General features: G+C 46.9%; 2 non-coding genes and 3 pseudogenes across 2 annotated transcripts; 2 read left to right on the forward strand and 3 right to left on the reverse strand.

Annotated features, from left to right (window-relative positions):
- Window positions 1-526: 526 nt before the first annotated feature.
- LOC111590077 (uncharacterized) lies at window positions 527-696 on the reverse strand (annotated as a pseudogene).
- A 9,099-nt stretch (window positions 697-9,795) lies between these two features.
- On the forward strand, window positions 9,796-12,063 carry LOC109941651 (pentatricopeptide repeat-containing protein At4g02750-like; annotated as a pseudogene).
- On the reverse strand, window positions 9,972-10,168 carry LOC111590046 (U2 spliceosomal RNA). Its single transcript, XR_004852334.1, has one exon. It is a non-coding gene; the product is annotated as a U2 spliceosomal RNA (small nuclear RNA).
- Window positions 12,064-20,294: 8,231 nt separating the features above from the next.
- LOC111590024 (U2 spliceosomal RNA) lies at window positions 20,295-20,491 on the reverse strand. The gene has a single exon (XR_004852316.1). It is a non-coding gene; the product is annotated as a U2 spliceosomal RNA (small nuclear RNA).
- Window positions 20,492-20,580: 89 nt separating this feature from the next.
- On the forward strand, window positions 20,581-22,386 carry LOC109941655 (pentatricopeptide repeat-containing protein At4g02750-like; annotated as a pseudogene).
- Window positions 22,387-23,855: the final 1,469 nt, after the last annotated feature.

Genomic DNA, 23,855 nt, shown 5'->3' on the forward strand with positions numbered 1-23,855 from the left:
TGTTGTAAAGATTGTTGGTTGGCACTCGTGTTTTTTCTATAAGAGTTTTTAATATAAAGTCGTGTGTCTCGTGTTTGATCCATATTCTGCATTATTTGCTAACAGGAGATGGGTAGCATCATATCCCATAAATATCGAGGTTCTTTTTTCATTCGGTATTACTGCTTTTGGAAACATTGCATATAAATTCTATACATCTTGCGCATGTGAGAAATATCAAAACTAATCATTGATCAAATTTATATTTGAAACTTAACCTAGGGAAAATCATGATTTGTTCCTTCTATTGCACTTCACGGTCAATGCTTCTACTACAGTGGTGAGAATGTTTTCAAAATACAACTTTTATTGATTTTTCCATACTAATTTCAAATATTTTCCATTGCCTTTTTGACTAAATCATGCAAGATCAAGCCCAGCCCAAAATATGCCTCAAGAAAGAAAGAGACATGAACTCGAAATGGAAATACACACAAATGATATATTATTATCATCTCAAATGTAGGATAAAGTTATTCTCATTCGGTTGGGATGCACAAGAATTGGGCAGCGGTGCAACACTTCGGTCGACACACGAGAACCTCAATAGTAAGTTGTTGTATTAAGCTTTTCCTACTAAAAATAAATTTAATATAGAAATTATTAGATAAGAATAGATAATACACTTAATCTTAGTCAAAAGGCCGAGAAAGGTATGTGTCGGTACCCTGAATCAGGGGTACCCTCTTCTACAGTATGAAGACGCTTTACACGTACGACGTCTCCAGGCCACACAGAGAACGGCACCCGACCCCACCACATGGGCATGTCAAAGGGCACCATGTGGCGAGGAAAGATAATACACTCCAGGATGCATCATTGGGTCTGGACCTCCACAGAGGGACACCGGACCCCTGTGCGTACAGTCCGGAGCTCCCAATAAGGCATGTCGGGTCCCTCGGATGGGCCCCAGGTCCCTCCGAGTAAGGTCCGGACCACGGCAAGGCCCTGAGACGGGGAGAACCCTGGCATGAGTAAGGGTCTGGTGCTGGCACATGTCCAGGCCTTGCCCTGCGCTCCCCGCTCAGGAGGAGACCCGCTGCTGCCGCGTGGCTTGTGGCTCGTGACATAAGCCAACGGGCGGAGCGTGACGTATGGCCTTTAAAGTCACGAAGCCTCTGCATTTATTGCAGAGAGGACGTGCCGCCTGCCACCACGCTGATGGACGATGTGCCCTCTCAGCATTTAATGCGTCCTGTCCACTCCGCTGGCAGACGGCGTAAGGGTCATCCTGCAGACGGCGCGCTTGTCCAGTCTGACAGCAAACAGTGCGCCCGTGCCAAGCGGCCCACTGTACTCACCATCCCTTATACGAGAAGCTTCCCCTGCATGCCGAGGATACGCAGATCTCGGATGTCAGGGCACGAGAAGATTGCTCCAATGCGAACATTTGTAGCTCCAAGTGCTACATCCGTTATGTCCCTGGGCCCATATGTCGGGGCTCGGTACCTTTGTGCATGCCCCCCTTCGGCTATAAAATGGGAGGCATGCGACGTTACAAAAGGACCTTTTTAGACACACTTAGACACTCACGAGTTCATACAAGCTCTCAAGCAATACATCACACAGTGGAGTAAGGTGTTACGCTCCGGCGGCCCGAACCACTCTAAATCCTTGTGTGTTCTTGTGTTCTTCCCATTTTCCAACTAAGAAGCAAAATGCTTAGGCCCCTACTCATCTTAGGATTTAGGGCGGGTGCACTCCGCCACCTGGACGAAGATTTCCTCTCCGACATTTGGCGCGCCAGGTAGGGGCATAGGCTTTAGGTTTTTGCTTGTTTCCTCGCTCAGCATGATGGTGCGTATTGTTGAGCACCGCGCCGAGACTTCAATAGATTTCGAGGTGGAGGAAGAAGTTGCTTCTTCCACACCACTGGTTCCCAACCGCCCTGTGCTGAGCACCGCTGCTGTGCACACCGCACGGCAGCATACGGCTGCACAGACATCCCGGACTCCGTCGAGGGTGACTCCGGGAGCATTGTCAGTAGCCAGGGAGTTGCTGCGACACCCTCCAAGCTCCACAGCCTCACCAGGGGCCATGAAGCAATGGCGGGACGACGTCGACCGGTTGCCCGGCATGTCACATTCTACCTCGACCAGGTCGAGGCCACGATCATCTCGACACCAACATGAGGCGTCGGCGTCTGTGCGCTCACCCTCAGTGAGGGGCGCACAGGCCAAAGACGTTCGAGCAGAACTCGACCGCAGGCGTGCGGGAGAGGACACCATGGTCTCTTTGGAGAGGGCGCGCGAGCGCCGCCAAAACATCGAGGGTCGAAACCTCGATCAAGACTTCGCTGCGGCGGCACCGCAGACAACAATGGGCACCCGGTCCCCAATGGGTGTCCCCTTGGCCGGCGTAGGTTGCGCCGCTCTCGCGGATCATCTCCGCGCAGCGTCGTGGTCGCCCAAGTTTCGGCCGCACCTGCCGGAAAAGTACGACGGAACGACAAACCCGTCGGAGTTCCTACATGTGTACGTCACTGCCATCACGGCAGCAGGCGGAAACACCGCTGTGATGGCAACATATTTTCATGTCGCCTTATCTAGGCCTGCCCAGACTTGGCTCATGAACCTCGTCTCAGGGTCAGTCTATTCCTGGGAAGAGCTCTGTGCAAGGTTCGTTGCGAACTTCGCTAGTGCTTACCAGCAGCATGGTGTGGAGGCCCACCTCCATGTGGTGAGGCAAGAGCCCGGGGAGACTCTTCGGACGTTTATCTCCCGCTTCACCAAGGTGCGAGGTACTATACCTCGCATTTCCGATGTTTCCATCATCACGGCCTTCCGTCAGGGAGTACGTGATGACAAAATGTTGGAGAAGTTGGACACGCACGATGTGGAAACTGTCCCCACACTCTTCGCCCTGGCCGACAAATGCGCCAGAGCCACCGAGGGTCGTGCATGGCACAAAGCCCCACAAACCGGGGCTGCCCAGTCGGGTGGCTCAGGTGCCGTTCCCCGGGACGGTAAGAAGAAAAAGAAGAAGGACCGCGACTATCAGAAGTCGCGGTCCACCGCGCTGGTCGTTGCAGCCGCGACCGGGGGCCGGGGCGACCGCAACAAACGTCCACGACCGCAGAGGGGTAACAGCGGCCCACGCCCTGTGCACCCAACGGACGCCACAACACCGCGGAGTGTAGCGAGATCATTGACCTCGCGAAACGCATCAGCGAGCGGCGCGAGCAGTCTTACAAAGATGGCTCCCCACCTCGTCGCTGACCCGGCAAAGAAAAGGTGGACGATGGTGAGGTGGCCGCGGCTGAACGGGACCTCGGGTATCAGTCACCCGAAGGGGACCTGAAGGATGTCTTCGCCGGAGGCTCCTATTCCGGTGGAGACAACTAGACGGACCCCAGAGGGACCCCGTGCTTCCCGGTCTATGGAGCTGAAGCTTGCCTTCCTTCGGAAACCCTTCTGGATTCCCCACGGGTCCAGGCTTCCGACAGGTATATGTAGGATTGGCCACAGCCAAAGGCAAGGGCTCCCGTGTCAAAAGCAGATGGGGACCCAGGGTCGGGACCTAGTCTTACGGTGAGTACCAAACCAAGAAGGGCTCCGCAACTCTCCCCCAGCTGGGAAGGGCCCTTCAAGGTAACAGGAATGCGCCGACCCAGGGGCAACCATCTAGCTACGACTGAAGGAGTGCCTCCCCCCGGTGCCAGAACATCTCTGTAAGTTCTATCCATAGAGCAAGTCTGAGGGGTCGAATTTGTTTCCCTTTTGTAACTAGGTAACGCATACGTGTACGCCAGCCCGGTGGGGTCCGACCACGTAAACTCGGCCTGTTGGTCTGCACCCATGCATGATAAGTTGTAAAGAAAAGCTACCCCCTCAGCTGTGCCCCTATGATAGTCCCATCTTACTGCTCTATAGTCTGGCCTTGCAGTATTTCAGATAATACCTTTTATCTAACCCACCTGCACGGTTCCCATCTGTCCTGACATGACGACATACGAATTGATCAGCCAGGCTTGCAGTTTAGGGCCCCCGATACGAAAGTTGGGAGGTCCGAAAGCCTGGGAGCCGGCTCTAGAGAATGGGACCCCGTTCCATGGGGTGGTCCGGAGCCTGTGTGGTCGCTTAGCCTGGTTCCGTACCCGAAAGCCTGCACACTCCACTCCGTGACGAGTACCTAGTATTTGGAACTATAAGTCCTGTGGGTCCGACAACCTCGGGTCCGGAACTAGAGAATGGTCACTTGTCTCCTGGGGTGGTCCGGAGCCCGTGTAGTCGCTCAGCCTGGTCCCGTACCGTGGGCCTGCACACTCCACCACTCTACAACAAATGTCCTAGTATCTTGAGCCGCGACCCAAGGAGGTCCGGACACGCAAATTGGCCACCCAGACTGAACCCTGCGAGTCCCGAGCATGTATCAAAGGATGGCTAATGTCAGACAGGGGACCCTATGCGTGTACTACTAACGCTCCCTAGCTGAAGTTGTGTACAGATCCAGATCCCGGCGAGGCTGTCTCCCGAGAGTTGTTGATGACCCTTTCAGATACGTTGATATCCAGCCTCGACACATCAAGCCTGCATCCCAGGCGGGGGGGCCAGATACCAGGGAGGAATCAACAACATAACATCACAACACACAGCAAGAGCATGTCGGTACACAGATAAGTGCTAATACTGCTTATAGTACTCAAAAGTACCTTACAAAACGCAAAAGTATTACATCTGCTTCCAAGCGGAGCCCTAGTTCCATCTCTACTCTGCAGGTATAAACTACCCGACGCTAGCAGGGTCACGCTAGAAAGGCTACGGCCACTGACCTTGCGGAATCCCTCAAGACGGCGTAACAACGGTGATGGCCGCCTCAATGCGTGCGCCATTACGAAGAGGTCCTCACCCCCATCCTCCTGCGGGGGGCGACAACGAGGCCATTAAAGCCAAAGAGTCGGAGGCCCGGCGGCAAGTGGCACTGACGGTCTCGCCAGCGGAGGCAACCACCTCTGCAGTGGGCAGCCTCACCAGCGGCGGCGACCACCTCAGCACCGACGACAGCGGCCACCTCCGCACCAGTGGCTTACCGGCGATGGCGGCCGCCTCAGCGCGCGCGAAGAGGTCCTCGCTCTCGTCCCCCCACGGGAGTGAGGACAAGACCATCCAAGAACGCGGCCGCCACCCCCCGTGGCGTACGACGTCTTGTACGACCCCCCGGACGGTGGCGGAACAGTGCGGTCGGCGACGTGGGAGAAGCCATGGATGTGGCGGACCTACGCACGGCGCGACCGTCGCCCGTGTGGTGGACGGACAGCCACGCCCCGACCAAGCGGCAGGAGGCAGCGCCGGAGGCGGCACCAAAGCCATCCAGGCCAAGGAGCCAGACACGCGGCAGCTGACGACACCTGCAGCCGGCCGGCCCCGCGTAGCCGAAGTTCGCCTCCTCCGCAAGGCTGGTGAACGCCCTTCTCCCCTGTATGCTGGAGGAAGAAGCGGGTCGCCAACCCATGCGAAAGGCAGGACCCCAACTCAGCTCGCCTTCCACCCCAACAAGGATGATGAACATCCTTGAAGCTGTGGGCGGGGAGGAGGTCGTAGCCCGGCTCGCTTCTCTCCACCACAAGGCTGGTAGTCATCCTTGTGGATGACCACCGGCGGGAGGTTGTGGCCGGGCTGCATGATGAAAATCCTTGAAGCCGAGCGATGGAAGAAGAGCGCCAACCCCCACGAGGTTGCGCTCCTCTAACAGCAGCAAGAAGAAGACAAGATCGGTGGCACCACCATGAGCGCGTGCTCCCCGGCGGTGAGACCACCGGAGGGGGTGGCCCCGACGCAGATCCTTCCATTGAACACCATCGCGCCCCATCCAGAGGCCCAGAAGTTGGAAGGACGCGATGAATGCAAGAGGAGCGAGGCATGGTTACTGCCCGGGGAATGGACCCTTTTTTTAAAGGCGGATTTCCCCCCACTAACACCCCGAAGCGTCACGGGCAAAGTCTCCTCCGACGTGCACCAGGGTTCCCGCCCTATGACACGGGGGCCAGGCCCCACATGTCATACAGGCTGACCCAAAGCGCAAAGAAGGAAAACCGCTGCACAAGGAACATGCAACCGCCCCGCGGTTATGCGCCCATTCATCTTCACCGAAACCAGCGGTCGAGAAGGCGAACCGCCGCACAAGGAGCATGCAACCGCCCCGCGGTTATGCGCCCCTTCATCTTCGCCGAAACCAGCGGTCGAGAAGGCGAATCGCCGCGCAGGAAGCGTACAACCATCCCGCGGTTGTGCGCCCCCTCAGCTTCGCTGCAACCGGCGGTCCAACATGGGGGCCCAGGCCCACTTGTCATGCAACCGACGCGCCGGTTACTGGGTGCAGAAAAATCACACCGCCACTCGCGCCAATACCATGTCTCCTCGGGGCCGTCGCGGAAGACTGAAAAGATAAGTTTTCAGAACCAGTGCAGCGACCCGAGGCACCCCACGCATGGCCCAACAGTGACATTAAGTACGAAGGTCACGGGCCAGTCAACCGTGGGAATAAGTGTGGCAGTCGGCACGGCCATAGGCAGGCCGACAGTAAATGCATCAACAGGCGCGCAGGAGCAGCGGGCGAATCGCCAATCAGACTCTGGCCCCACCTGCAGGCTCGCATCCTCCCCTGAGGCGGGCCCGGGGCCACTGTCGGTACCATGAATCAGGGGTACCCTCTTCAACAGTATGAAGACGTTGTACACGTACGACGTCTCTTGGCCACACGGAGAACGGCACCCGACCCCACCACATGGGCAGGTCAAAGGGCACCACGTGGCGAGGAAAGATAATACACCCCAGGATGCATCATTGGATCCGAACCTCCACAGAGGGACACCAGACCCCTGTGTGTACAGTCCGGAGCTCCCAAGAAGGCATGTCGAGTCCCTCGGATGGGCCTCAGGACCCTTCAAGTAAGGTCCAGACCACGGCAAGGCCCCGGGACGGGGAGAACCCCGGCATGAGTAAGGGTACGGTGTTGGCATGTGTCTAGGCCTTGCCCTGCGCTCCCCGCTCAGGAGGAGACCCGCTGCTGCCGCGTGGCTTGTGGCCCGTGACATAAGCCAACGGGCGGAGCGTGACGTATGGCCTCTAAAGTCACGTAGCCTCTGCATTTATTGCAGAGAGGACACACTGCCTGCCACCACGCGCTGACGGACAATGTGCCCTATCAGCATTTAATGTGTCCTATCCACTCCGCTGGCAGATGGCGTCAGGGTCATCCTGCAGACGGCGCGCTTGTCCAGTCTGACAGCAAACAGTGTGCCCGTGCCATGCGGCCCATTGTACTCACCATCCCTTATACGAGAAGCTTCCTCTGCACGCCGAGGATACGCAGATCTCAGATGTCAGGGCACGAGAAGATTGCTCAAGTGGCGAACATTTGTAGCTCCAAGTGCTACATACGTTATGTCCCTGGGCCCATATGTCGGGGCTCAGTACCTTTGTGCATGCCCCCTTTGGCTATAAAAGGGGAGGCACGCGACATTACAATAGGACCTTTTTAGACACACTTAGACGCTCACGAGTTTATACAAGCTCTCAAGCAATACATCACACAGTGGAGTAGGGTGTTAGGCTCCAGCGGCCCGAACCACTCTAAATCCTTGTGTGTTCTTGTGTTCTTCCCATTTTCCAACTAACAAGCAAAACGCTTAGGCCCCTCCTCATCTTAGGATTTAGGGCGGGTGCACTCCGCCACCCGGACGGAGATTTCCTCTCCAACAGTATGAGATACACTTATGCCCAAGGTTTTTTATTACAATGTTCTTTTTGGCTCTGCTCGTTCAAACTCCCTGATGTAGGCACAACATGTTCTATTTGGTATCAAGGCGTCGGTGCTAGCCACACCATTGAAAAAATCGCTCACAACGCCCATCAATGGCTAGCCCACCAAAGAATCCCTTATGTCTGGAATTTACTCAATTTCCTACTACACTTGGCTTCGCTAGAGTTTGAAACGACCATGCTTGATCGATGTGGCCTCCTTGTCCCGCCATCATCCTTAGGACTGGGCGTTCGGTTCTTCGGTTCGGTTCCTCGGTTCTTGTAGAAAATCGGTTATTCGAAAACTAGAACCGAAATAGCAAGATAAAGAAACTAGAACCGACTAGTCTGGTTCTCGGTTCTTCGGTTCGGTTCCTCGGTTCTAACCGAACTGTAACAGCCACTCTAAAATTCTGAATAACGACAACTTTTGTGAGAAATTTCAGCAACATCTCCCCACAAACAACCACAAGTGCACAATGACCATAATTTCATAGATAATACATGGATGATTAGAGGTTCAACATAAGTCGATAAAACAACATCCGAAGTTACAAATACATGTAACAAATTGAATCTAATACTTTTGGTTCTTTCGGTTCTTTGGAGTGTAGAACCGAAAATATCTTATTTATTTCGGTTCTCAAAAAACCAGAACCGAATTTCATAACGGTTCCTTCGGTTCGGTTAGTTCGGTTTCGGTTCTCGGTTATTTCGGTTCGGTTCCTCGGTTCCGGTTCTTTTTGCCCATGCCTAATCATCCCTTAAACGCTCCTTTCCCACCTCTACACATGTAGGACCGCCTCGCATGCGTTCGAGTGTCATGCAGGCCCACCTCCTCGTCTCGGGTGCTTATGCAAGTTTTATTATAGTTATGGATGAGTGGTTTATTGTGGAGTTTCTAAATACCAAACTACATCACATCCACTTTTAACAAGTTTTTTGTTTTACATTGTCACGCTAGATGGAAATGCAATGGAATTTTCAGTACTCGAATTCGCATTATGTTTCTTTGTAATAAAAACTATGCTTCACCTATAAGGGCCTGATTGGGAACTATGTTTCTCAAAACCATAGTTTATTGTATGTCATGACATACCTATGGTATATTTTACATCAGTCCAATCTAACACCTGTTTGGAGACACAATATTTTAGTTATAGTGTAGAAGAGAAGACTGCAGGTATGTGCAAACAAAAAACTGTGATCTAGACCAGAATTTTTTTTGACCTCAAAAATAGCATGGTATTAGTAAAACTATGGTTTAAATATAGAGTTTTTAGATGTGCTCCCAAACGGCTCTTAACCTAAAATATCATAGAATGTTCAAATATCGTGGTATTGTTTTGGGACTAAGAAAATAATATGTTCCCAAACACGTCCTAAGTAATTTCAGACATGACCGACATTTTTGGTCGGCTCAAATCTTAATTTTATTATTATTATTATCATTTGCTCTATAATTTTAGGAGAACTTTAGAAAGAAATATGTTCAGATTTTTTTATTGTCGTTAGCTATGTCGTTTTGTTGTTGTGTTGCGAGATTTCTAGTTAAGCAGTTCCGCTCTGTGTCGAGGATGGGTTGTAGGCACGCACTACCAGTATTATAAGTATTTTTTATCGCTATACATGTCCAAGTGAACGCACTACCAGTATTATAAGTATTTTTATCGCTATACATGTCTAAATGAACTCTATACATGTCCAAGTGAGGGTACCTCAAATGAAAAGAAGCGACACAAAAAATTCTTACTATGGAGTTTCATCTTCTACAACTGTATGGAGTTTCATATTCTTACTATGGAGTTTCATCTTCTACAACTGTATGGAATTTCATATTCTACAGGGCTAGTTTGGCAACCTATTTTCTAAATTAATTCATTTTCTTTCTGTGGGAAAAATAGAAAACGAAAATAGAGGTTCAAACTAGCTCTACAAATATTTTTTTATACATAAATCACCGCATAATATTTTCTATAACTGATAAACAGATTTTCAACTTGGGTGTGATTGACGTGCTCGGACTTTATCATTTGTAGGTATAAATTATTTCAGACACCATTTCAAGGCCCATCAACAAAACAAGATAAAAAAATAATTTAGACTTGGTTGGGGTGCGCAACGATTGGGCTGTAGTGCAAGGCCCAACCGACACTTAAGGAACCCAGTAGCAAAATTTAATTTTGACTTGGGTTGGGGTGCGCCAGGCTTGAACTATAGTGCAACGCCCAAGCGACACGTGAGGACCCCAGTAGCAAGCTACTGTAGTGAGCCCTCCCCCACAAAAAATAAATTTAATATCAAAGTGAACACATGGTCCACATATCAGATATTAAACTGATAAGAACAGATACTACACTTGATCTTAGCCAAAAGGCCGAGAAAGGTATGATTTGCTAAGGCGTCCAGCTTCTTCTTTTATAAGCCTCCTCTGGCTCCACTCGCCCACAGCCTCCGGGGTGGCACTAAACTGAGACGCGCTCCAGCTCCACTCACCGGTCACCACCACGCACACGCGCAGGCACGTCGCGAACTACTAGTATTTTGGCAGCGGACCGCTGTGGAAATGTGCTCGCCAAGGCCCATCAATAGCTAGCCCACCTAAGAATCCGTCGGGCCTGATTGATGCGGCCTCTTCGTCCCGCCTTCGCCCTGCCTGCGGACGCCCCTCTCCTCCTCCGCGCCTGCAGGTCCACCTCCCACGCGTTCCTGTGCCACGCGCCCACGCCCACCTCCTCAATTCGGGCCACCGCGCCGCCTCCCCGCTGCCGCGCTGCGGCTCTCCAACCTCATCGGCCTCGCGTCCCTCCCGGCGCCGCCGCGCTCGCTTGCGCCGTCTTCGCGCGCCTCCCGGAGCCCACCGCCCGCGACCCATTCCCCTGGAACACGTAGGTCCGCCTCCACGCTCCCGCGTCGCGCTGCTCTACTTCGCGCGGATGCGCCATTGCGGCGTGTGGCCGGACGCCTACACGTTCCTCGCTGTCCCCAAGGCATGCGGCCGCGCCCCTGGCTGCAGCGCCGGACTCCTGGTTCACGCCGAGGCCGTGAGGAGGTCTGGGCGCGGACCCCTTCAGTCTTCGCTGTGAACGCGCTCATCAGCTTCTACTGTAGGATCCTGGACTACCGCTTGGGGAGACAACGTGTTCTACGAGGCAGGCGGGGTCTCATGGAACTGCATAGTCGCTGGGTACGTCGGGTGCCGGGAGATGGGGCTCGTGCAGGAGCTGTTCGACGAAATGCCACAGAGAGACGCGTTCTCTTGGGAGTCTCGATCGATGGGTATGGTTGGAAGCAAGGTGGTGCTGGTGTGGACCGTGCACGCGAGTTGTCTGATCAAATGCCCAAGAGGAATTTCGTGTGCTGGAACTTGATGATCGATGGTGATGCCGGACAAGGAAGGATGCATTAAGGGAGGCCGCTGTTTGAGGAAACAGTGATCTTGTGGACCATTTTCATTGAAGGGCATGTCAAGTGTGGGGAGGCCAATGAGGCTTTGGTTTGGAGTATTTTCAAAGTATGCGGCGGCGGTGGCGGTCGCTGCGGTGGGGGTTGTCACTACTTGTGCTCAGCTGGGTGCTTTGGAGCAAGGAAGATCTGGTGTTGTGGCGCAGACAGCTTTGATAGACATGTACATGAAATGTGGGCGCTTGGATCTTGCCATGTTGGCCTTTGGAAGCATGGCTGAGAGGAGTGTGGTCACTTGGAATGTGATTATTGTTGGACATGCAACTCATGGTTATGGTCTGGATGCTGTCATGCTGTTTCATCCAAAGGAGGCAGAAAGGGTTACAGTGGATGATCTTAGTGTAATTGCCATCCTGACTGCTTTGCACACATGCTGGCTTGGTCTCAGAGGGTTTTGTGAATGTAGGTGGCTTTACACTTTTGGCTGCAGTTGTTTACTCCTTTTAGTCAGTTTTCAAATGCATCGTGCAGTGGAGTAGCCACTTGTGGATTGTGGGATTTAAAAGTGGTTTTGGCCTTTGAAGAACAGGTTTAGTTCTAACTGAGAACTGTCTGCACTTATGTACGTTGTTCTTTATTTCATCACTTCATCAGAGTGAAGATACATGAAGTTCAGATTTCAGAATGAAGATTTCAAGATTGTATGCTGCTTCTTACTTCTGTCTACTTTCTGCATTTCATTTTGTAGCTGTGTTCTTGTTTTCTGATTACAAAATGAAAAATGCCTGATACTGGGAATAACAGTTGATAATTTGAGACTCTGTAATATGTCTTGTTTGGGTTCTTTGGCTTCAAAACAGAAAAGTGTCTGCTTTCTAAATTGCCTGTCTGTTGTAAGCGTATAGTCCTGACTAGCTGACCATCAGCACGAGTACTTAGACTTGGCATCCTATTTTTTTTAGTCAATCTAGCATGAGTCAGACATCGAAATGGTCTGTCCTCTTTGCTACTTGTACAGAAGCATGCTCAAGCTTAGAAATTTAATCTTATATCTTAACAGAGTTAACAATGATGAACACTAACAAGCTACATAGGTGCTTGTGGACCATGGGTTCAGTGCTGTAGTAACGTCAACCTTGGTGCATGAGGCTCAAGTATGGCTTGATGTAGGCGTCTTATGCACCCAAAATACAACAGATTGATATGGATTTTCTGTCTGACATCCATGTGTGTCTCTTAGATTCATTGTAGCAATAGGTCAACCAATTAGTTATGCACTTGAATAGGGGTCATTCATACTTCAGATGTCAAAATTGATAACCATTTACTAACAAAATTACTAGTTCATAACCTGAACAAGCATTTTAAAGTACAAAATGCTCCTCTAGGCTCCAGTCCTCTACTAGCTAGCCTCTTGTAAAATAGAAATGAAAAAAAAGGAACCCTTTTCAACACAGAAAACAAAGAATAGAAGGAAGCGAAGAGGGAGAACGGAGAACCAAGAATAATGGCGGAGACAACGTCAATTCAAACGGAGTGGATCTAAATGCAGCGAACGAATCCAGCCTGGTGGATCAGGAGCATCCATGCCAGAATCAAGTACTCGTCGTATTCAGGCTCCGGACGTAATGCTTCTTCTTCGGTTCAGTACCTATCAAAACATCATCTGTCATCTCCCTGGGCAGCGCAAAAAAAGCATCAGTACCCCATCCTGCGCCGATGGAAAGGAAGATGACCTCTCGATCAAGACATTCTACAGAGTTAATATTATAAAACACATACAATCAGAAATTGATGACAGAGTACACATACTGTTTTGTGCCATACTTGGTCAGGAAAATACAGATCAGTCGACCTCAATGGAAAGGAAAATTACACATACTTGGTCAGGAAAATACAGATCAGCATTGCTTCGCATACAATCCAATGAATTCAATCAGTCAACCTCAATGGAAAGGAAAATTACACATACTTGGTCAGGAAAATACATATCAGCATTGCTTCGCATACAATCAAATGAATTCAATTTTCCCATTGGGATAATCTGATTGTATGTTTCAGACTTCTTAATTCACATGTTTTGGTCACTGATTCGTATACTAATAGGAGTTACTATCAGTAAAACAGAAACTGCATTACCAGGTGCCAAAGTTCATTTGTGCCAAAGTTCATTTGAGTTGCAGGACAAAGTTCATTTGTGCACCTGGTCGTTTACTGTTTTTAAACAAAAACAATCGTTGTAATTTAAACAGTCTATGTAAACAGTCGTTTTTAAACAGTCTGTGTCAACAGTCGTTGCAAACAAAAACAGTCGTTGTAATTTAAACAGTCTATGTAAACAGACGTTGTAAATAAGTTCATTTGTTTAAACATTTGTTGTAATTTAAACAAAAAATGCAGTACAAAGTTCAACCACATTTAGTCTGACAGAATTAAGAAGTAGTTCACGCACCTTTTGGGGAGCTCAACTGCAGTTTCAATTTAAACCATATCATACTTTCCATGACCAAAAGTCCCAATATATAGTTGAACAACATATAAATGAGGCCAAAAAATTGTCCTCGGTTTGATAGATTTACACTGAACTTTTGGATTACTGCTTTCAGGGGAAAAGGTAGTATATGTTAGTATAATAGCTGTTAGGAAAACAAATAACATTTATATATAAGAGAAATATTTAGCATAGCACGTCCAATAACTAAACTGGCCAAAATGAAGTTGGCAGTAAGTTATACCCTTCATAAATTAAGCTCTTGACAAAACAGTTTGAAGGTTGCGAACAGCTGCAGAAGATACATAATCCTATGGTGAACCATGGACAATAAGAATAAAAATACCAAAATGACACACTTTAAAGGTTATTATTTGCATAGGCATAGAAATGGCATCCTTAGTTAATTGTTTATAAAGTTTTTAGATCAGAACTCCCATTTAAGTGATTAACTTCACATGGCCAAAGCAAAAAAATAAAGATAATAATAATAAGGTAATCAATAGATATGTAGTTTCATACAAATTTCCTTCTTAGATTACAACTTTATTACCTATATAGTGTTTTGCAGCTTTTCTTGAATAGCAATGTGATTCATCAACACGGATCCAAAGTTCATCACTGCAGTGCCACATAGAGAGCTAGAATAGAATATTGTGTTTTAGCACCAGAGAACAAACAATATCGTGGTTCTTAACATGTAAGGAAGTACTTATATTGCAGTACCTGAAACATTAGATCTTTGATATGAGAGAAGTACAAGTTAGCAGCCATAATTCTCACCAACAAGCATACATATCATGTAACCTTTGGTATTACTCTTGGATTTCCTACAAAATCAATACAACATGGAAAGTTTTAGCTTTTCTTTCTATAGTTGGTCAACAAAACAACAATAAGGTTGTACCCAAAATATTTGGATCTGTAATATAGTTTTGAGTGCAAAAAGGGAATCTTAATGCCAATATCAATAATTTCTTGTTACACATGCAACCAGAGCCTGGAACATTTTAGAACTATTCAAACATTTTTTGTACTAACTATTCAACAGAGTATTATATTTTTTAGACAAACGCCTTGTATACAATGGCATATGAAAGCAAGAAGTAACCATCACGACCACCACCCATTGAGGAAGAGAACTGAATAAGTGGAGCATTGTACGTTCATTGATCCCAATATTTTTCAGAGAAGTGTCAATATGCCACAAGAAATTTTGACACCCTTCCATATAGTTTCAGGGAAATAACTCATTCCAGCACACATTTCATCATGAGGAGTGGGAGGGGTTCTACAGATTTTATCAGTTCTGAAAGCAGCTTCCCACATTCATACGCTAAATATTCTGCTATTTGTCCTAAAGGCATAATACGTTCAATGGTGGGATCATTAGCCTATAAAACAGAGGATTGAGGTGTAAAAATATGTTGTGTTATACTTATACACCGGGTATGTCAGATGTAGAATATGTTTGGCTCATCATTATGCAGGACCGGAGGATAAGTTTAAGCCAACCTGGGCCAAGAACACCCCTAGTATCTTTTTTCTCAATATATACAAAAGCACGAAATCTACTACAAATTATTGTGCCTAGATCAATATCGATAACATCTATCACTGTCGGCTTTGTGCTGCATGCAAAACATTCACTTAGTAAACATACTATCATGGATACGGAACTATTGATGACAAGTTTCTAATTACCTGAGAAGACGAGCTTCTGCTCCAGGCCTAGAGAGCATAGGAGGTGTTGTTTGCTGGGGCATGAGACACTAATCAGATCACAAGAACAGAGAACTAATCAACACATCGTACGAAACAAAACATCATCAGAAGAACGTGCAACACCATAAATTGGCCTTAACCATTGTGCACAAACTGCAAGCAAATAGCAGATTCACAGGAACAAAAATGACACTGACCTAGGCAACGTTCCTCTGCTCTCCCTTGAGCGCCAACCACCATATTTTCCTATGCTCCATCTACATCTTGGTCTTCTCACACCAAGAAACACACAAGGACAATCCATTCCAATATATACAAATAGGACGACTGATCGGTGGATTACTTGGCACGAAGCGAAGCAACGATGGGGCAGTAGGAGAAATTAGCAGTCGTGCTGAAGCGACCTACCGCCATGGTATTCTCATGGGAGCCTGCCACCATCACCGGCAAGTCGGAAGGCCTTGGGGACACCACCATCATCATGCCGTCGGAGAGCTAGACGACGAAGGTGAAGCGGTGCTCTAGCTCTTGGTTACACCACCGCTAGGCCGAGGCGCGGCGAGGAGCCTCTCATTAAGGGTCGGTGGTAGGGGTGAAAACAGGTCGGGTATACCCGCTGGGTACCGGATACGGATAGTGCAAATACCCGTTTTTTCGGATACGGATACAGATATTTTTATATTTGGGACAGATACGGGTAATACCCGTATAGTGCAGCTTCAGATTCGGGTCGGATACGGAGCTAATACTACCCGGTAAATACCTGAATATTCGGGCCGGAATTCGGGTACCTGTTTTTCTTTTTCTGCATAATAATATAGTTATAAAATCATAACTTTTACATATGAAATCAGATGAAAATACAATTTATATGAAAATTATAGAGCTCGAAGAGATCTATAACTTTGTAGTACATCACATTTTTATTTAAACACATCTTTAGGTCAAAATCAATGAAATAGTGTCCAATTTTATTTCAAATTAATAGGTTTTATCATTTTCATGTGGAGACTCAAGGTTATCTCCATGTGAGAACTCAAGGTTATCTACATGTGAAACCACTCTAAGTATCCAAAGTTTCAACATAATCAGTACTTTACTTTATCATTTTCATGTGAGGACTTGAGTTATTTTCGTATAGAATATTTATTAGTTTTTTTAACTTATTTGCAATTTTTGAGTGAAAATAGAATATTTTATGAATTTAAGTGCATTTTGATAATTTTCTATAGAAAATAATAATAATACACAAATAGCCCAAACAATTCATAATTTTTTACGGAGACACAATACATATCCACATATAGTTCTCAAAAACATTTGGACTATAAAATCCACAAGATGCTAGTGTTTCTTCCATTCCACTCTTACTTATTGCGTGAGTTACACGTAAAATCACTTCATGTATCAAAGTTTCAACATAATCAATACTTCACTTATCATTTTTGCAATTATGGATCAAAACTAGTGTATTTTATGAATTTAATTATATTTTGATGATTTTAGGTAGACGTTTCTTCTATTTTATTTCCACTTATTGCGTGAGTTACACGTGATTTTACTCTAAGTATCCAAGTTTCAACATAATCAATACTTCACTTTACCATTTTTATGTGGGAACTTGAGATTATCTTCTTATAAAATGTTTATTAGTCTTGATAATTTACTTGCAATTTCGTGGTCGAACAAGAATATTTTATGATAACCAACTAATGCATTATCTGACAAGTATCCGATATCCGACCAAATAATATTCGTATCCGTCACTTATCCGCCCGGAAAAATATCCGGTCCCTGTATCTGTATCTGTCTCATTTCTAACTATCCATATCCAATCCCGAATTCGTTTTAAATACATTAGGGTAGGATACAGGATGAGCTACTATTTTTCCGTATTCGCCCGTTTTCACCCCTAGTCTGTGGCCACTCTGTTTGGCCGGACTATGACCCATTCCTGGTCGTGTACTTGGTGTGCACCAAGAGCGGCAACAGAGGAATCAGGGACGTCGTTGGCACCTAGGGAGGTCAAGCTGGGCTAGATCTGGTTCAAGTGGGCAGCGTCGACGAAGGCTAGCAAGTAGGAACGGTCGGGGTGGGAGCAGTTGAGCAAGAGGGAGATGCAGCGGTGGGGATCCTAGGCCCTAGGACATGGGGGAGGGCGCGAGCGGCGGTGGGGGTGGAGCCAGGATCAGGTGATGGCGAGGGGAAGGGAGCGGTTTCCGCTGTGCACGAAACACACGGGGAAGAAGGAGGAAAGAACCAGGAATTTGTGATGGAGGCAGAGCAAGGATGGCGGAATGGATGGCCGGCGGGAGGGGGGAGGGCGGAGGGCGGATCAGCGTTGATGGCGGGGAGCAGAGGAGAAGAGGGGGGGATCCGCGGCGCGACAGACTGGGCAGATCCGTGCACCAAAATCACTGTGGACGCCTACGGTAGGGTCTTAAGGAGTAGTAAAGATTATTTATCTCAAATGTAGGATACTATTATTCTCATTCGGTTGGGATGCACAAGAATTGGGCAGCGGTGCAACACTTCGGTCGACACACGAGAACCTCAATAGTAAGTTGTTGTATTAAGCCTTTTCCTACTAAAAATAAATTTAATATAGAAAAGATTAGATAAGAATAGATAATACACTTAATCTTAGTTAAAAGGCCGAGAAAGGTATGAGATACACTTATGCCCATGGTTTTTTTATTATAACGTTCTTTTTGGCTCTGCTCGTTCAAACTCCCTAATGTAGGCACAACATGTTCTATTTGGTATCAAGGCGTCGGTGCTAGCCACACCATTGAAAAAATCGCTCACAACGTCCATCAATGGCTAGCCCACCAAAGAATCCCTTATGTCTGAAATTTACTCAATTTCCTACTACACTTGGCTTCGCTAGAGTTTGAAGCGACCATGCTTGATCGATGTGGCCTCCTTGTCCCGCCATCATCCCTAGGACTGGGCGTTCGGTTCTTCGGTTCGGTTCCTCGGTTCTTGTAGAAAATCGGTTATTCGAAAACTAGAACCGAAATAGCAAGATAAAGAAACTAGAACCGACTAGTCTGGTTCTCGGTTCTTCGGTTCGGTTCCTCGGTTCTAACCGAACTGTAACAGCCACTCTAAAATTCTGAATAACGACAACTTTTGTGAGAAATTTCAGCAACATCTCCCCACAAACAACCACAAGTGCACAATGATCATAATTTCATAGATAATACATGGATGATTAGAGGTTCAACATAAGTCGATAAAACAACATCCGAAGTTACAAATACATGTAACAAATTGAATCTAATACTTTTGGTTCTTTCGGTTCTTTGGAGTGTAGAACCGAAAATATCTTATTTATTTCGGTTCTCAAAAAACCAGAACCGAATTTCATAACGGTTCCTTCGGTTCGGTTAGTTCGGTTTCGGTTCTCGGTTATTTCGGTTCGGTTCCTCGGTTCCGGTTCTTTTTGCCCATGCCTAATCATCCCTTAAACGCTCCTTTCCCACCTCTACACATGTAGGACCGCCTCGCATGCGTTCGAGTGTCATGCAGGCCCACCTCGTCTCGGGTGCTTATGCAAGTTTTATTATAGTTATGGATGGGTGGTTTATTGTGGAGTTTCTAAATACCAAACTACATCACATCCACTTTTAACAAGTTTTTTGTTTTACATTGTCACGCTAGATGGAAATGCAATGGAATTTTCAGTACTCGAATTCGCATTATGTTTCTTTGTAATAAAAACTATGCTTCACCTATAAGGGCCTGATTGGGAACTATGTTTCTCAAAACCATAGTTTATTGTATGTCATGACATACCTATGGTATATTTTACATCAGTCCAATCTAACACCTGTTTGGAGACACAATATTTTAGTTATAGTGTAGAAGATAAGACTACAGGTATGTGCAAACAAAAAACTGTGATCTAGACCAGAATTTTTTTTGACCTCAAAAATAGCATGGTATTAGTAAAACTATGGTTTAAATATAGAGTTTTTAGATGTGCTCCCAAACGGCTCTTAACCTAAAATACCATAGAATGTTCAAATATCGTGGTATTGTTTTGGGACTAAGAAAATAATATGTTCCCAAACACGTCCTAAGTAATTTCAGACATGACCGACATTTTTGGTCGGCTCAAATCTTAATTTTATTATTATTATTATCATTTGCTCTATAATTTTAGGAGAACTTTAGAAAGAAATATGTTCAGATTTTTTTATTGCCGTTAGCTATGTCGTTTTGTTGTTGTGTTGCGAGATTTCTAGTTAAGCAGTTCCGCTCTGTGTCGAGGATGGGTTGTAGGCATGCACTACCAGTATTAGAAGTATTTTTTATCGCTATACATGTCCAAGTGAACGCACTACCAGTATTATAAGTATTTTTATCGCTATACATGTCTAAATGAACTCTATACATGTCCAAGTGAGGGTACCTCAAATGAAAAGAAGCGACACAAAAAATTCTTACTATGGAGTTTCATCTTCTACAACTGTATGGAGTTTCATATTCTTACTATGGAGTTTCATCTTCTACAACTGTATGGAATTTCATATTCTACAGGGCTAGTTTGGCAACCTATTTTCTAAATTAATTCATTTTCTTTCTGTGGGAAAAATAGAAAACGAAAATAGAGGTTCAAACTAGCTCTACAAATATTTTTTTATACATAAATCACCGCATAATATTTTCTATAACTGATAAACAGATTTTCAACTTGGGTGTGATTGACGTGCTCGGACTTTATCATTTGTAGGTATAAATTATTTCAGACACCATTTCAAGGCCCATCAACAAAACAAGATAAAAAAATAATTTAGACTTGGTTGGGGTGCGCAACGATTGGGCTGTAGTGCAAGGCCCAACCGACACTTAAGGAACCCAGTAGCAAAATTTAATTTTGACTTGGGTTGGGGTGCGCCAGGCTTGGACTATAGTGCAACGCCCAAGCGACACGTGAGGACCCCAGTAGCAAGCTACTGTAGTGAGCCCTCCCCCACAAAAAATAAATTTAATATCAAAGTGAACACATGGTCCACATATCAGATATTAAACTGATAAGAACAGATACTACACTTGATCTTAGCCAAAAGGCCGAGAAAGGTATGATTTGCTAAGGCGTCCAGCTTCTTCTTTTATAAGCCTCCTCTGGCTCCACTCGCCCACAGCCTCCGGGGTGGCACTAAACTGAGACGCGCTCCAGCTCCACTCACCGGTCACCACCACGCACACGCGCAGGCACGTCGCGAACTACTAGTATTTTGGCAGCGGACCGCTGTGGAAATGTGCTCGCCAAGGCCCATCAATAGCTAGCCCACCTAAGAATCCGTCGGGCCTGATTGATGCGGCCTCTTCGTCCCGCCTTCGCCCTGCCTGCGGACGCCCCTCTCCTCCTCCGCGCCTGCAGGTCCACCTCCCACGCGTTCCTGTGCCACGCGCCCACGCCCACCTCCTCAATTCGGGCCACCGCGCCGCCTCCCCGCTGCCGCGCTGCGGCTCTCCAACCTCATCGGCCTCGCGTCCCTCCCGGCGCCGCCGCGCTCGCTTGCGCCGTCTTCGCGCGCCTCCCGGAGCCCACCGCCCGCGACCCATTCCCCTGGAACACGTAGGTCCGCCTCCACGCTCCCGCGTCGCGCTGCTCTACTTCGCGCGGATGCGCCATTGCGGCGTGTGGCCGGACGCCTACACGTTCCTCGCTGTCCCCAAGGCATGCGGCCGCGCCCCTGGCTGCAGCGCCGGACTCCTGGTTCACGCCGAGGCCGTGAGGAGGTCTGGGCGCGGACCCCTTCAGTCTTCGCTGTGAACGCGCTCATCAGCTTCTACTGTAGGATCCTGGACTACCGCTTGGGGAGACAACGTGTTCTACGAGGCAGGCGGGGTCTCATGGAACTGCATAGTCGCTGGGTACGTCGGGTGCCGGGAGATGGGGCTCGTGCAGGAGCTGTTCGACGAAATGCCACAGAGAGACGCGTTCTCTTGGGAGTCTCGATCGATGGGTATGGTTGGAAGCAAGGTGGTGCTGGTGTGGACCGTGCACGCGAGTTGTCTGATCAAATGCCCAAGAGGAATTTCGTGTGCTGGAACTTGATGATCGATGGTGATGCCGGACAAGGAAGGATGCATTAAGGGAGGCCGCTGTTTGAGGAAACAGTGATCTTGTGGACCATTTTCATTGAAGGGCATGTCAAGTGTGGGGAGGCCAATGAGGCTTTGGTTTGGAGTATTTTCAAAGTATGCGGCGGCGGTGGCGGTCGCTGCGGTGGGGGTTGTCACTACTTGTGCTCAGCTGGGTGCTTTGGAGCAAGGAAGATCTGGTGTTGTGGCGCAGACAGCTTTGATAGACATGTACATGAAATGTGGGCGCTTGGATCTTGCCATGTTGGCCTTTGGAAGCATGGCTGAGAGGAGTGTGGTCACTTGGAATGTGATTATTGTTGGACATGCAACTCATGGTTATGGTCTGGATGCTGTCATGCTGTTTCATCCAAAGGAGGCAGAAAGGGTTACAGTGGATGATCTTAGTGTAATTGCCATCCTGACTGCTTTGCACACATGCTGGCTTGGTCTCAGAGGGTTTTGTGAATGTAGGTGGCTTTACACTTTTGGCTGCAGTTGTTTACTCCTTTTAGTCAGTTTTCAAACGCATCGTGCAGTGGAGTAGCCACTTGTGGATTGTGGGATTTAAAAGTGGTTTTGGCCTTTGAAGAACAGGTTTAGTTCTAACTGAGAACTGTCTGCACTTATGTACGTTGTTCTTTATTTCATCACTTCATCAGAGTGAAGATACATGAAGTTCAGATTTCAGAATGAAGATTTCAAGATTGTATGCTGCTTCTTACTTCTGTCTACTTTCTGCATTTCATTTTGTAGCTGTGTTCTTGTTTTCTGATTACAAAATGAAAAATGCCTGATACTGGGAATAACAGTTGATAATTTGAGACTCTGTAATATGTCTTGTTTGGGTTCTTTGGCTTCAAAACAGAAAAGTGTCTGCTTTCTAAATTGCCTGTCTGTTGTAAGCGTATAGTCCTGACTAGCTGACCATCAGCACGAGTACTTAGACTTGGCATCCTATTTTTTTAGTCAATCTAGCATGAGTCAGACATCGAAATGGTCTGTCCTCTTTGCTACTTGTACAGAAGCATGCTCAAGCTTAGAAATTTAATCTTATATCTTAACAGAGTTAACAATGATGAACACTAACAAGCTACATAGGTGCTTGTGGACCATGGGTTCAGTGCTGTAGTAACGTCAACCTTGGTGCATGAGGCTCAAGTATGGCTTGATGTAGGCGTCTTATGCACCCAAAATACAACAGATTGATATGGATTTTCTGTCTGACATCCATGTGTGTCTCTTAGATTCATTGTAGCAATAGGTCAACCAATTAGTTATGCACTTGAATAGGGGTCATTCATACTTCAGATGTCAAAATTGATAACCATTTACTAACAAAATTACTAGTTCATAACCTGAACAAGCATTTTAAAGTACAAAATGCTCCTCTAGGCTCCAGTCCTCTACTAGCTAGCCTCTTGTAAAATAGAAATGAAAAAAAAAGGAACCCTTTTCAACAGAGAAAACAAAGAATAGAAGGAAGCGAAGAGGGAGAACGGAGAACCAAGAATAATGGCGGAGACAACGTCAATTCAAACGGAGTGGATCTAAACGCAGCGAACGAATCCAGCCTGGTGGATCAGGAGCATCCATGCCAGAATCAAGTACTCGTCGTATTCAGGCTCCGGACGTAATGCTTCTTCTTCGGTTCAGTACCTATCAAAACATTATCTGTCATCTCCCTGGGCAGCGCAAAAAAAGCATCAGTACCCCATCTTGCGCCGATGGAAAGGAAGATGACCTATCGATCAAGACATTCTACGGAGTTAATATTATAAAACACATACAATCAGAAATTGATGACAGAGTACACATACTGTTTTGTGCCATACTTGGTCAGGAAAATACAGATCAGTCGACCTCAATGGAAAGGAAAATTACACATACTTGGTCAGGAAAATACAGATCAGCATTGCTTCGCATACAATCCAATGAATTCAATCAGTCAACCTCAATGGAAAGGAAAATTACACATACTTGGTCAGGAAAATACATATCAGCATTGCTTCGCATACAATCAAATGAATTCAATTTTCACATGTTTTGGTCACTGATTCGTATACTAACAGGAGTTGCTATAAGTAAAACAGAAACTGCATTACCAGGTGCCAAAGTTCATTTGAGTTACAGGACAAAGTTCATTTGTGCACCTGGTCGTTTACTGTTTTTAAACAAAAACGTCAAATAAAAACAATCGTTGTAATTTAAACAGTCTGTGTAAACAGTCGTTGCAAACAAAAACAGTCGTTGTAACATAAAAATGGCATAAAAACTGGATTACTGTTGTGCATAGTGTAACTTTAATTTGAGATGTGGCATAAAAAATCTCAAAACTGGTGAATCAAGCTAATCCG

This window comes from Zea mays, chromosome 8 (genome assembly GCF_902167145.1).
Source record: "Zea mays cultivar B73 chromosome 8, Zm-B73-REFERENCE-NAM-5.0, whole genome shotgun sequence".
NCBI classification, from domain to species: Eukaryota; Viridiplantae; Streptophyta; class Magnoliopsida; order Poales; family Poaceae; genus Zea; species Zea mays.